Raw genomic sequence first — 15,540 nt, 5'->3', positions numbered from 1 at the left:
CTCTGAATAATTTTTGGTTTGACTGTATATCCTTCTGTTATTTTCACACTTAATTATGCCCATTAAAATGTATTTTACAAGTTTTTGTTACTTTCACTGTTCATTTCTTGTTCTCTATGGTACATCATCTTTAATTTAATAGCATTAGAGCTGCTCCATTGCAGCGGCTCAGTACTGTAATCACGCGCTTTGCTGTAATAATGCAGTGAACCACTCGTTATAAATCTCCTAACTGTGATATTTTCAGAAATAGAAGTCGCGTTTTTTCATCTGAAACGTGCTGTGATTTATATTCCAAAGCCACTCATATTATGCAGAAACACTCAAGCAAGCAAAACGCACAACGCGTGCACGTATTTGTACTGATGCAGAATAGCACAGCCTAGCGCATTTCACACAGGCTGCTAGATTCACTTTCGCCTGAAAGTCGTGTATGCCTAAGGTTGAAAATAAATGATGTTTATAATGAATGCCCCTATAAATGGTTTTATTTTTTACAATTTTGTTTTAATCCAAATGATATGTGTGCTAAGTGAGTGAACATCAAAGATCACACAACAGTATTGCGCGCGCTCTCTCTCTCTCTCTCTCTCTCTCTCCCCCTACCGTTAAGTAACTTGTGCATTGTTTTACTTACTTGTTTTTGACATATCCGACCGAACTACAAACTTTCCAGTGTGAGAAAGGCATATTCACTTGTTATGTGTATTCATTCGACAAGCTCGCGCATCTGCGCCGCCGCGCGCTCAATCCACTCAGCGTGCTTTGCTCGCGCACATCAGCTATACAGGCGTTAACACTGAATGTTTAACGTTATATTCATTGCATACATATACTTCATTGTAGACATCCTTAACGCCTTTCTGCTGTCTGTTGTTCTGTTGTCGTGTTTCTTTGTTTGAATATGGCGCTTATCACATGCTGTGTGGTATCGGCGTTTGGTATCGGGGATTTTAACCAGTACGAGTAGAGGAGACCAGTATCGGGCCCGATACCGATCGGTGCATCCCTACTTTAAACAACAGAGAGTGATAGTAAGAAAAGCGAAGCTACAAGGAGCTACAATCGCAAACCACTCAGCAGCACTGCACATTTAGCTGAATTATTGTGTTTGTTTGTCATTTCCATTCAGAGTCAGTGCTGGAGATCAGATTCTGTTTCAGCATGGATGACACACAAACATCCACAGATGAAGATGTTTCTCCAGGATGCAGGTACATTAAATAAACACTGTATTAAATCACCTTGAATGATGGTAGATGGGAGTCTCCATCGTGTTTTTGTGTCTGGAGGTTTTTACGTTAAGTTCAAAAAGCCTCTTACTTAAAGATATAAAATAAAAAAAAGTAATATTATAATAATAAAGGATTAAATCGGTTTTGTTATAGTTCATTTCAGCAGAAGAGATCAGAAGCAGAGCCCAGCTGTGTGTCTATGAGGAGTGACGCGTCTATGGGTCAACCAATAGAGTTTAAGAGTGGAGATACACCGACTGATCTCAGGTACATTTTTATATAAATATTATTATAGCACGTCATTTTATATGATCTAAATAGTGTCTATAGTATTACAGGCCTCTCTCATCTTTTTAAGTGGGAGAACTTGCACAATTGGTGGCTGACTAAATACTTTTTTGCCCACTGTATATGAGACGCATTTGTGAAAACACTGTTTTATTTAACATATTTTGTAATAAAATAGTGCAAATTAAATTATCCTGAAATGCTTTTTAAAGTGATTGTTTAAATAATAAATGAAGATGTACTTTGTTAAATATGGTAATTCAATTGATTCACTTTATTCTCTCTCTGTTATAGTTCAGTCCATCAGAAGAGATCAGAAGCAGAGTCCAGCTGTGTGTCTATGAGGAGTGACGCGTCTGTGAATCAGCCATTAGATTATACGAGTGAAGATACAAAGACTGACCTCAGGTCTAATATTTCTGTAAAATATTATTTGATTATGATACAGAATACATAAAATACACTGTGCTCATTAGCTTATTTAATAATGTAGTATTATAATTTTCAAGGCATGAAGTCCTCAACATGTTTAGATCAAATCTGATGAAGAAGTCTGCCTGTCTGTATGAGGGAACAGTGATGCAGGGAACCCCAACACTCCTGAATGAGATCTACACAGAGCTCTACATCACAGAGAGTGAGAGTGGAGAGATCAGTAATGAACGTGAGGTGAGACAGATTGAGACACAATCCAGGAGAGCAGCGACAGGCTCTACATCACAGAGAGTGAGAGTGGAGAGATCAGTAATGAACATGAGGTGAGACAGATTGAGACACAATCAAGGAGATCAGCGACAGAGGACACAGCCATCAAATGCAGTGACATCTTTAGACCTTTACCTGGACAAGACAAAGCCATCAGAACTGTGCTGACAAAGGGAGTCGCTGGCATTGGAAAAACAGTCTCTGTGCAGAAGTTCATCCTGGACTGGGCTGAAGGGAAAGAGAATCAGGACGTCCAGCTTATATTTCCACTTCCTTTCAGAGAAATCAAATTGATGAAGGACAAAAGACTCAGTCTTTCAGATCTTCTTCATGTATTTTTCCCTAAAACTAAAGAAATGGAAATATCCAGTGATGAATATAAAGTGTTGTTCATCTTTGGTACTCAGGATTGTGCACTCAGATCTTCAGAGAGGAGTTTGGCTTGTATCAGGGGAAAGTCTTCTGCTTTGTTCATCTGAGCATTCAGGAGCATCTAGCAGCTCTATATGTGCACCTATCCTGTACAAACCACAACATAAATGTGTTTGACCAAATCAAACCGAGTTTGTGGTCTAAAGTGAAGGGCTGGTTTCAATTCAGTTCATCAAAACATGTTTCATTGTCTAAGCTGCATCAGAGAGGTGTGGATGAGGCTCTACTGAGTAAAAATGGACATCTGGATCTTTTCCTGCAGTTCCTTCTGGGTTTGTCAGTGGAGTCTCATCAGATTATCCTACAAGGACTAATGAAAGAGACGAGAAGTAGCTCTGACAGCAATGAGAAAACACTTGAGTACATCAAGAAGAAGATCAGGACCATTGACTCTCCAGAGAAATCCATCAATCTGTTCCACTGTCTGAATGAACTGGGTGATCATTCACTAGTGGAGGAAATACAACAGTATCTGAAATCTGGAACAATAAAGGACACCAAACTATCTTCATCTCAGTGGTCAGCTGTGGTTTTTGTGTTGTTAACATCAGAGAAAAAGCTGGATGATTTTGATATTAATAAATTTGTTGGTGGAAACAATGAAATCAGCAGACTGAAAGTTTTTCAGATGCTGCTGCCTGTGATTAAAGAATCCAGATCAGTTCAGTAAGTATCACTGAGAACAATTACTTCACTGTTAAAACATTAAGAAAATCAAAGTTAAAAGCTCATAAATCTTAAGTACTGCAGATGTTGTCCAGAGTTTAGTGGTCAGTGGTTTTATATCAAATCAGTGACAGCATAACATTCAGAGTTAGATAAGTTATTTGGGTTTGTCAATAATTAAAAATGTCTTTGAAAAAAAAAAAAAAAAAAAGGTATTTAAGTAATTGTAATTTTTATACAACTGACATTGTGTATTATTTATCTTTCATAAATGAGGCTCATATTTTTGTTCTGTGATATTATAGATCTCAGTCCAATGATCCATCAAACATGTTGATTTGTGTATTAAGTTTGTACTTTATTTTTAATAATGAATTCACTTCTAAACTGATCTGATCTGATCTGAGAGAGTGAAGAGTGTCATTGTTCTCTACAGGTTGAGTGATTGTGGCGTCACAGATGAAGGTTGTGCTGCTCTGGCTTCAGCTCTGAGATCAAACCCCTCACACCTGAGAGAACTGGATCTGACTAGGAATAAACTAGGAGATTCTGGAGTCACGCTGCTCTCTGCTGGACTGGAGAATCCTCACTGTAAACTGGAGAAACTGTGGTAAGATCATATTTGACTCTCACACATGAAACACAATGTAAAGTATGTTTGAAGTGTTGAGTCTCTTTCTGCTGCATTGAGTTCAGCTGATTGAGCTGTAAATGATTGAACACATGAGCTGCTCCTTAGTAACATGATACTGCAGGACTGAGAGTCACACTGAAATACACACTTTCACACACAATCAACATTTCAGTCTCTTGACTTAAAACAGACTCGAGCTCAACACAGTGTAAAATATTGCTTTAATTGTGAAAACATTGTAAAACGCAGGTAGTGAATAGTGCAATTTATTTAAGATAGATTTTTTATGACAAACATTTTTTTAAATAAAAATTGCAGATAATTGGTGCAATGAGGTAATATTATTAATCCTGCTTGAATTAAACTTTTTATGATCGTGTTTTGTGCTCTGTGACAATTATAATCTCAATCCAATGATCCATCAAACATGTTGATTTGTGCTTTAGGTTTGAACTTTCACTTTAATAATAGATTCACTGCTAAATTTATGAAGGTAAAAGAGTAGCAAATGTCGAGAGCAAGCTAATTTGAATTTGTGAACTTGTCATAGTAATATTTGTATTTGTTGAAAGTTCAAATTTACACTCACAGTTCTGATGTGAAAAGCTGAATCTTTTAATGTGTACACACAGACAATAATCAATATATATACAACAGTTATTTTTGTCTTCCCACCCATGAAATATTCACCCAATATCATATGGGAACTGTTTCACTGTTTGTATCACTCCGCTTGCCGTATTTCTCATAGCGAGTGTCATGGCGGACTCCCAAATCCACTGTAATTTTATAAATAACACTGTTTTCGTGTCACGGAATGTAGTATTAAGAATTTGTTTAGACTTTTTGATTTGGTCTGAACAAAAATAGCAGTTGGGCTTATTGAAAAATGCAAATTTATTCTCTGCCAGTAGGTGGTGCTTTCAGAATGGCAGAAATACAGCGGTTTCCCCAGAAACCACAGTACACAAAGCAGAGCAGCACCTGACTTTGAAATGTGCAGTGCTCATATTTAATTAATTATTAAACCATAACCTTTTGCATTTTAATCATAAATCTGTATCTCAATTCTTGTCATTATGTCCCCAAATTTAAGACCTCTTGATTAGGATAATCCCCAGAATTAGGACTTTGTTAAAGGGGTCATATGATGCAATTTTAAGTTTTCCTTTCTCTTTGGAGTGTTACAAGCTGTTCATGAATAGAAAAGATCCCTAAAGTTGCAAAGACTAAAGTCTCAAACCCAAAGATATGTTATTTGGGTTTGAGTCAAAAGTTAAGACTGGTCCACGCCCTCCTAAAACGCCTCGTTTAAACACGCCCCCACATGTCTAAGTCCTAGGGCTAGGGCAGGTGAACGATCGCAAGACGGAATCAAAAAAGGGGCAAGACTAAGGGAGAAATCCAGGAAACCAGGCGAAGATCAGAACCGGAGAAAACAGACAAGGCGAGGCAAAACTAGGCTTAGGCTAAGGCTAAAGCTAAGGCTAAGGCTAAGGCAGGGAAACTAATGAGGGCTCTGTAAAGTAGCTATCTAAGGATAAGATATGCGCTGAACAATACTCGGCAGAGGGAAGGGATCAGAGTGAGTGTTAAATAGTGAGCGAGTGATATGAAACAGCTGGGTGCAATCAGTGTAAACAGCTGTGTGTAATCTGTGCTGAGTGCAATCAGTGCAATGCATGATGGGAAATGTAGTCCGGGGTGATGTGCAACAGTGTGTAGTGCGAGAGTCAATGAAACTGGAAGTTCATGGACCGGATTCGTGACATCTACAACACGATGTGGGAAGATTTGCATAACGCCGCCCAAATGTTCACGCAAAGAAAGAAGGCATAACTTTATTGTTGCTGCCATTTGTGGGGCAGTTCGTTTTAGATTTTCTTGCTGTTTTGAAATATGTAGTTTAATTTTGAGTTCAGCAGGCAGTTTTTGAGATTTCAGGATTCCCCCATTTATTTAGATAGGACTTGGTCTTGGATGCCCGGAATAGCTGCCTGGAAGCATTGCTAATATGGCCGCAGAGTGAACAGAGACTGTCTTCGAGTGAGTCTTTAAACCATTCATTCAAATACACGTTCACAAATGCTGATTCATTCAAAGAGAGAGCGAGATGTAATGAAACATGCTGTTGAAATCATTTCACGCGTTCGCCTGCCCATTCAGCCCTGCCAGGTAATGGTAAACGAACTTGGCTTACTGTCCACGAAGGAGGCTCGAAACCCGAGGCTCGGCTTGAGCTCCGAGTAAGAACCCCCCCATGATGGTACACAGTGGAGGAAAAAGAGAAGGAATTAGAGGAGGAGAAGGGGAGGTGGAGGGATGCCGGAAGAATTGTCGCTGAAACGGAGCAATGACTGCTGCTTATATGCTGTCGTAACGATGATTGAAAGGACTGGATGATTAGGCTCCTCCCTACCCTGCATTGGGAACTTCATTTCACAAGTTTGCCTGCCCATTCATCCCTGCCAGGTAATGGTAAACGAACTGATGACTTGCTATCTTGACTTGCATCAAATGCAAGTAATTTGGAGATGGAGAAATTTTAGAGAATTTGATCGTCCCCTCAAAAAGACTTATCTAATGCATTAAGGAGAAAAAAGGCTCATGCGAAAACTGCGGCAGATAAATAAATAACAAATGATTAACGGGGAGCGAAATTGCTGCTGGGGTTATATAAGCAATTGTCACTACTGCGGTAGTGACAAAGGAAGAACATAGTTTGCCGCGAGGGTTGAGGGACGACTCACTGCTGCGGCAGTGAACTGTTAATAAAAGATTATAGGGTGGGAAAATTCACTGCTGTAACAGTGGAAAGGTTGATTAAGATTGGGTAGAAAAATTCACTGCTGCGACAGTGAAAGTTTAAAAGTTTGCAGGATAGAGGTCGCTGCCGTGGCAGCGGCGAATTGGAGGTTAGTAATGTAGCATTTGGACCAATCAACACACAATTATTCATTAGATTGAACAAGTCAGTTATTCCTTAGATTAACAAATAATCACAGACCCCTCACCTAACAACTATACTGGGTGCCAGGATGTCTGTGAACAACCCCCAGGCCCCTGGTTACCATGGAAACCAGGGCACCTCAGCCAGACCAGATAAGCTTTATGACCTAAAAGTATGTAGCGAGAATCTCATACTACTATAGGAAATTACTTTTCATTTAATTCATATACAGTTTTTTTCTATGACCTTCCTATCATGCATATTCCCAGATCATCGTGTATGATTATTACGTTCTTATATATAGTCCTGTGTATTCTATACTGTTTTATCCATGCTTATGATAGATCACTAGTTAATATCACCTCACTTAAACCATGCATGTCACTATGAATTCGTATTCTGATGATCTAAACGATAGTGTATATTATATGTTGATACCTATGCAACATATTACGGTTCTAAGAATCTTTAATAGTTTGTATATCAACATCTAATCCAGTTACATATGCAAAACACCATGCTTGGAGACAAAGAGTCGTAAAATTTCCCTCCAAAAGTTCAAGACACCATAGGCTCTTTGGTCCCACCAGAGGTGTGACCTCGATGGAAAATAAAAGCGTTCTCATCAGTGACCTGCCATCAGTCTAGTTTATTTTAGATTCTGAGAAAATGATGCTGAGCTAGACGTCTTCGAAGGACCCCTAAGTTTGTGCCTGGCTGCGGCCTTGTCTTTCCATTCACCAAAGATCCTTGGATCTCAGCTGATGTCTCTCTAGCTCTGCGCTCTTCTCTCATCACTTTCCATCTGGGAGAAAACTCTCCTGACCACCACAGAGACAGAATAACATATTTGGAGTTCATCACTCTTCAAACCCAGAAGAATGTGATCACGACTCCAAAACCTCCAAACCATCAAGACTTTCATCCGAGACTGCATCCAGACGCTTGTTCAACGGCCAAGGCAATGCAAGTATCGTACATTTAACTAAACGAAACAAAGAGTTTAGTATAAGCTGTAGACCCCATTATTAAATGGCGCTGATGGTTTTACTCAGGTGGTTAACTGACTCATTTTCCATAACTGCATTCTTTGGTTTCTCTAGCGGTTTTCTTCATCCACTTCCAACCCCCCATGAATGATTGACTGTTTGCTTGTTTGTTTAGATTAGTTATGTGTTAGTGTTTAGTTAATAAAACTTTTGTGCACAAATTACAGTTTCTGGTTCTGTCATCGCTTGTGAATAGTGTCCCTTTTACGATCCGATCTATAGCTACATGCTCTAATGCATTTGTACTGTAAGAAAGTTATTTTCTGTGGCCACGAAAATACCCTTTCTTAGATTTGATATGAAATTACACTGAATGTTCGCTGGACAAACAGATTAGTTAATTGTTATATTAATTCTGCAACAGTTACTACTGGCAGCTGAGGTAAATATTTGTAATTAATTATAATTCATTGTAATTATTTACCTACATTTCCCTTTTGAGCTAATTTGCTACAGTAAGCTGACATTCCTGGCTGAATGGCTATGGGACTTACGGTTGGGTAAAAAAGGGAATTCCTTTCTTGGAGAGGTTGGGCCAGGTGACGCGTCGGGAGCTAGAGGGAGGGGAAAAGTGCAATTCCTGCTATTTCTGCGAAACTGAGAGCGAGTGGAGTTTATTGGTTAACTAAGAACAGGTGCACGGCAGCTGGGTTATTGGATGAAAGATTGGTGTGCTTGCCTAATTTGGAATAGGTTTGATCTGATGTATGAATGGAAGGCATTTGAGGACCATCGGCTTAAACTCTTTTTTTGGATTTTGGGGAGACTGTTTTGGGCGGCTGATGTTCAGTGGGAGATTGAATCTGAGAACTTCTGTGAGCTAAGAAGAGGGCAATGGACTGGTAAGGCTGGAGGGGAGTGGATAAGTTAAAGATGAAAGTTGGATGGCCGCACATTAATTTATCTGTTTTGCTATGTTTAATAATAAAGTGAATTGTGTGGTTGTCCCATACTTGGAGGTCGTAAAAGGCTGGATGGATCCTGGGATTGAATTTGAAGAGATGCACTCTGAAGAGATGCCAAAAATCGGGGTTTAATGGCATGACTTTGAAGGCAGACGTAATGCCGATTTTTTTCTAACCACGCTCCGCAGCCGGCAGATTTAATTAGTTGAATTGCTTGGTCGACATCGTGATGGTTCAGAGAATTCTGAGAGAGGAATTAGACTGTTGATGCTAGGGACGGAGCACTCGTGGGGAGTAGAGAGATCGATAATGATGTGCTTTTTTCCTGAGAATTTTCTGGCGGCTACACTGATGGTGTTTATGCGGTGGATGTTGAACGGGGAGGAATCGAATGGGCCAACGTACATTTTGAATCCATCTCCTTTACAAGGAGAGAATCTACGATGTCTGGTTCTGACAGGGCAGAGAAAATTGCATCCGGGAGGCTTTCTAGACCAGGATCGAAACCTTGTTTTAGGCCAGAGAGCAAGTAGTGTGTGAAACGTTTGTCAGTGTGATTTTTTTTTTTTAGCTCAAGAGATAACAGTGAAACATTCACATGAGAAGAGAAGTATTTTTATAGATTTTTATAGATGTTTTTGCTGATGTTTGCTGATTTGTACAAGGGGCAGACGGGGCGTGTGTGATCACCACCACAGAAATTACACGCATGTAAATAATGAAATTTTTGCCTGGAACAGTGAAAATCGTTGAAGTTCTTGCAAACTGAAACTGATTTGAAATGGATGAAGAACGACCTTTAACAGGGATGGAGCGATCAAACCTGGACTGTGGCACATATAAGGTGGATTTGATGGGTTCGGAAGTAGGATGGGACTGATGTTTCTGGGAATTTTATGTGACTAGTGGGCAGGAGTGAGACTGATGGATGAAAGACCTACAAATAGAGCAAGATATGCTGCGGCAGCCAAGGAAGGCTTGATTTTACAGATCGAAGTCCAGAGCATCCCAGTTGGGGCACTGGTTCCACTATGTGACCCTTGTTGTGAATTAGCTGAAAAAAAATAGTGGTATGTGTAAAAGACAGAAACTCTATCTAAATGACAGAGAGGTAATCATTTAGCTCCTTACGCCTGTTTGGAAAGACTGAAAAGATTACATCCGTTTATTTTCCAAATGCTAGAATGAATTCTGTGAGTAAAATAATGTGATTGGAGCTAGAGGCTGAATCTTTGAGGGTAACAGAAAAAGCACCACAGTCAAGGGATCGATAGCAGTCTTTTTGTGGGATGGGAGATAGAAGGGAAGCCATACCTGAGAGGATTTGAGTCCGGAGCGGAATAGACACAGATAGGAGATCCATGGCAATGGCGTGGGTGGGAGTTGCTGCTGGAACAGTCGTAAAGTGAGTATAGGATGGAGGACTGGCTGAGGTAGAGGGAAGAAGGCTGACAGGGGAATAGAAAAGGCAGGAACCGTTTGCAGAGGCAGCCTCACGCTGGGTTCTGTGCTTGTAGAAGGAAAGAGAAGTAAATGGGGGAAAATAGGGGGATGCAGACAAGAAGCCGGAGCAAGACCTGATTGCAGAGGCAGCTTCACGCTGGTGGGTGCTCTGGAGATTATGTCACATTATGTCATCATTACTAAGTTATTTAATATTCAGTACACATGCATGAAGTGTAAAACGAGACAATTTGTTTATAAAAAAGGAATTACATTTATAGAAGTGGCATTCCTGTATAAAACTGACCATAACATTACAGCAGAGTGTGTTGTCCACTGCGGGAGCCGGGAGGACAGTGAATCATCCGCTGAGTGAGGAGAGTCTGTTGTCCACCACGGCTTCCCATGTCTTCTGTGCTGTTAGGTGAGCAGGTAGCTTCTCTAGTCTTCTGCCGTGCCATTGCTTTCCCAAAGCCGGTTTTCCTCCCAAAATGGCAAACTTGGTGCCACTGTTGCATGACGTTATCACACAAAGAAACTATCCAATTTTAATGGTCAGGCATCGACTAATAAAATGGCTTCATTCCCACCCCAGTCATGCCCCCAGTACTGCTCTCACGCATCTGCATTTACAAGCAAACAAGTGTGTTTTGCAACAGGAATATCACAAAAGGAATAGCAAAAGTCAAAGCGCTAAGATTTGAAGCTTTTCACATCAGTGCTGTGAGTTTAAACTTACAATTACAAATATTACTTAAATATACTTAAATATACTTGAGTTATGCTACTCTTAACTTCATATAAACTGATCTGAGAGAGTGAAGAGTGTGTCATTGTTCTCTACAGGTTGAGTGATTGTGGCGTCACAGATGAAGGTTGTGCTGCTCTGGCTTCAGCTCTGAGATCAAACCCCTTACACCTAAGACAACTGAGTCTGACTGGGAATAAAATGGGAAATTCAGTGAATCTTCTCTCTGATGTACTACAAAATCCTCACTGTAAACTGGAGATATTGTGGTAAGATTATATATGACACAGTGTAAAGCATTTGTGAAGTGAAAAACAAATCACAGAAAAAAGTCAGAAAACACAATGACAAATGAGACGAAATGTAAAAATTAGGTATGGTTTGTGAATGGAATACTTACTACTGATTGGATGAGACAATTGTCAATCAAGAGATACAGAAAATAAAACATTGTGTGACTTTGTTTCTTGTACATGTGTGCATATTAGCTCAGAGTGATGTTTATATTAAAGAAAAATAAATAAAAAAATATTCAAAACATGGAAATAAAGTGTCTAAAAGGTATTTAACAGGTCTATAATTGAAATTGTATGTGGCGTCCTCACATTGATCAGATGTGCTGGTGAATCGACCACATGCAGCTTATATTGTTCCCAAACTCATAATCGTGACTCTCTTCCTGCATCTTCAAAAACACCTTCACTGATGAGTAGCTTCAGTATGATTAGGAGTAGGTGTAGGAGTGGCTTTAAGAAAAGACACAAGTAAGGAGACTATAAGGTCTGTTTATGATTTTATTTTAATAAATGTAATCATATTGAATATGTTATTACATACTGCTTTGAAATGTATTGGAATTTACTGGTTCCCTTTCAGTCTGTCACTTCAGTGTCACGACGAGGACCGACGAATTGGGAATCTTGCCAGAGAGACCAATCTACTTCGAGTGTAAACTAGATGAGCCTATGCAGATTGGCATACGATAATTGCATCCAGCTGCCGCTCGTCACAGCGCATCAGGGATGCCGACAAGATATGGTTCCTGAACTCCCCTGTGTCCCCGACCGGCCTTTTTGGTGATGCGGTTGAGAGCTTTGCCCAACAGTTCTCAGGCACACAGAAGCAGACTGAGGCCATCGAACACATCTTGCCCCGGCAGAGTGCTGCTGTGTCCACCTGCCCACCAGCCACAGCACCTCAGCCTGCTCGTCGCCGAGGGCGCTCCCCTGCGTCTGCCCCCGCTCCCACGCAGCAGCAGCAGCCTCCACCCAAGCAGCTATGTGGAGCCCGTCGCAGGCAGGGTGCCCGGCCTGTCCAGGCCCATGCCAAACCTGGTGGGAAGCATAAGTGCAAGAGGCCCTGAGACAGGCAACCCAGAGATGGAGGAAGCTGCTCTTCGGGAGATGGCGGCCGCACCACTCCCTCCCACGGAGGAGGGCCGGGTGGAGAAAATTTGTTTCGTTTTATTTCTGTTCCACTGCTGGCCCTACAGCCAGCAATACCCGAACCTTCAAAGAAAGAGCAGTTTCCTCTATTTCTGGGTCTCAAGAGGGCATGGAGGGCAGTGGACGGTGTAGAGCCACACCATGCTCATCCTCTTTCGTCAGCGGAAAGCAGTGGGCGGTTCGAGGGCACAACGAGACATCCTCACGTACCCTCTGTCCAAACGTGGAACCAGGGAGGTGTTGTATTGCACACTCAGACCCCGCTTTGTTCCGCCCATGAGCTGCTCGACCTGGGTCCCTGTGTTCCAATCTGGCCCCACTGCGGGTACGTCGGTGCTTCCACTGGTCCCACTTGCATGGTATCTGGGAGCCTGGCTAGCACTGCCCATCCCGTCTCGCTGGCTCGTTTGGACCATCAGACTTGGCTATGCGATTCAATTCGCCCGGCGTCCCCCCCCCATGTTCAGGGGCATCCAATTCACATCATAAAAGGCAACCGATGCTTGTGTGGTGAAGGACGCGATGGAGCTGGTCCCTCCAGCCGATATGAAGACAGGGTTTTACAGCCCTTACGTCATTATACCCAAGAAAGGTGGTGGGTTATGGCCAATCTTGGATATGCGAGTTTTGAACCGAGCACTTCACGGGCCACTGTTCAAAATGTTGATGCAGAAACGCATTTTTGAATGCATCCGTCCCCGAGATTGGTTTACAGCGATCGACCTGAAGGATGCGTACTTTCATGTCTTGATTCTCCCTCGACACAGGCCTTTTCTGCGCTTTGCGTTCAAGGGCCGAGCATATCAGTACAGAGTCCTGCCCTTCGGGCTGTCCCTGTCTCCTCGTGTCTTCACGAAAGTCGAGGAGGCAGCACTTGTTTCCATGAGAGAACACGGTGTTCGCATTCTCAACTATCTTAACAACTGGCTTATACTAGCACAGTCATGAGATCAGTTGTGTGAACACAGGGATATGGTGCTCCGTCACCTCAGCCAGTTGGGTTTTCAGGTCAACTGGGAAAAGAGCAAATGCTACCCTGTGCAGAAGATCTCTTTTCTCGGGATGGAGCTGGATTCAGTCGAACAGACGGCACACCTCACATAGGAACATGTTCAGTCGGTGTTGAACTGCTTGAATTCATTCAAACGCAGGACAGCGGGATCTCTGAAATATGGCAGCCGCAGCGGCTGTAACACTGCTTGGTTTGATTCATATGAGACCGCTTCAGCACTGGCTTCACGACTGAGTCCCGAGATGGGCGTGGCAGCACGGCACTCACCGGGTGAAAGTCACACCGGCCTGTCGTCTAACCTTCACTCCGTGGACGGACCCTTCATACCTTTGGGAAGGAGTGGCCCTGGAGCAGGTGTCCAGGCATGCTGTTGTGTTCACAGATGCCTCTGCCACGGGTTGGGGGGCCACGTACAATAGGCATGCAGTTTCAGGGTTTTGAATGTTTCCCCAACTGCATTGGCACATTAATTGCCTTGAGTTGCTGGCAGTACGTCTTACACTGGGCCGCCTGAAAGGGTCGCTATGGGGCAAAGACGTATTGGTCCGTACAGACAATACTGCGACCGTTGCGTACATCAACCAGCAAGATAGTCTACACTCCCATTGCATGTCGCAACTCGCCCGCCATCTCCTCCTTTGTAGTCAGAAGCATCTGAGATCGCTTCGTGCTATTCGTGTCCCAGGTAGACCTGTTTGCTTTTCCAGAAACCTCCCACTGCCACCTGGGATGGTGTATAGGGAACACTCGGCATGGATGCACTGGCACACAGCTGGCCCCAGGGCCTGCGCAAATATGCGTTTCCCCCAGTTAGCCTTCTCACGCAGACACTGTGCAAAGTCAGGGAGGACAAGGAGCAGGTCTTGCTTGTTGCGCCCTACTGGCCCAACCGGACCTGGTTCCCAGAACTTATGCCCCTCACGACAGCCCCTCCTTGGCAGATTCCTCTGAGGAAGGATCTACTTTCTCAAGAGACAGGGCACTTTATGGCACCAGCATCTGGACCTTTGGAAATTCCATGCCTGGTCCCTGGACGGGACGCGGAGGTTCTAGGTGACCTACCCCAGGAGGTAGTGGATACCGTTTCTTCGGCACGAGCACCATCTTCAAGACAAGATTACGCCTTGAAGTGGAACCTGTTCATCGAGTGGTGTTCTTCTCACTGAGAGGACCCCCGGAAGTGTTCGATCGACCCATTGCTTTCCTTTCTGCAGCAGGGGTTGGAGCGAAGGCTGTCTCCCTTAGACAGGCTGTCTCAAAGTATATACTGCTGCAATTTCTGCATATCATGACCCCATAGGAGGTAGTGTAGTCTCTTTGAAGCCACCCCAGAGACTTCTATATGCAGTAAGGCCCTACGGGGTTATTCCATATGTGTAAATCCCACTTAGTACCTCGTGCTTCCGCAGTGTTCCTTTTCAGCTGGTAAGGGTAGGCTTTCCCAGTGTCATCCAAAGGTCACTGAGTGGGTTGTGCTGGAACAGCAGCGGCCTTCTCTGCATAGAGCCCTGTCTCGTCTTCCACTACTAGCAAGGGATCGGGAGGCTTATGCAGGGCACTGGAAGGGGCAGCATCAGTGGTGCTTTGATGAGGATTCTCAATTCTTATGTAACGTATGTAACCTTCTTCAGGGAACGGAGACGTCACGTCCCGTCGCCACAGTTGCTGTACCACCGCTGAGCGGCTGGGTCACCGGCTCGGCTCCTCAGTGAAAACCTGACTATGCGTTGCTCCTACTGCCTATTTATACTCGCGCAGTGACAAGTGGCAGCTGGTTGCAATTATCGCATGCCAATGGGTCTCTCTGGCGAGATTCCCAATTCGTCGGTCCTCAGCGTGACATCTCCATTCCCTTCTTCAGGGAACGTGTCATTATACTATCCTTGGTGATGAAACCTGTACACAGACACACACACACACACATCTCCATACAGTCTTTGTCAAAGGTTTGAAAATGTTACAATATATATATATATATATATATATATATATATATATATATATTTTTTTTTTTGTTGTGTCTTTTGT

General features: G+C 42.8%; 1 pseudogene; it reads left to right on the top strand.

Moving 5' to 3' along the window:
* Positions 1–15,540, top strand: part of LOC107565559 (NACHT, LRR and PYD domains-containing protein 12-like) — a 168,278-nt pseudogene that overhangs the window by 5,206 nt on the left and 147,532 nt on the right.

The sequence above is a fragment of the Sinocyclocheilus grahami genome, unplaced genomic scaffold, assembly GCF_001515645.1.
Source record: "Sinocyclocheilus grahami isolate Dianchi unplaced genomic scaffold, SAMN03320097.WGS_v1.1 scaffold1008.1, whole genome shotgun sequence".
In the NCBI taxonomy this organism is placed as follows: domain Eukaryota; kingdom Metazoa; phylum Chordata; class Actinopteri; order Cypriniformes; family Cyprinidae; genus Sinocyclocheilus; species Sinocyclocheilus grahami.
The sequence above is the reverse complement of the archived record's forward strand: the minus strand, read 5'-3'. Positions and strand labels throughout refer to the sequence as shown.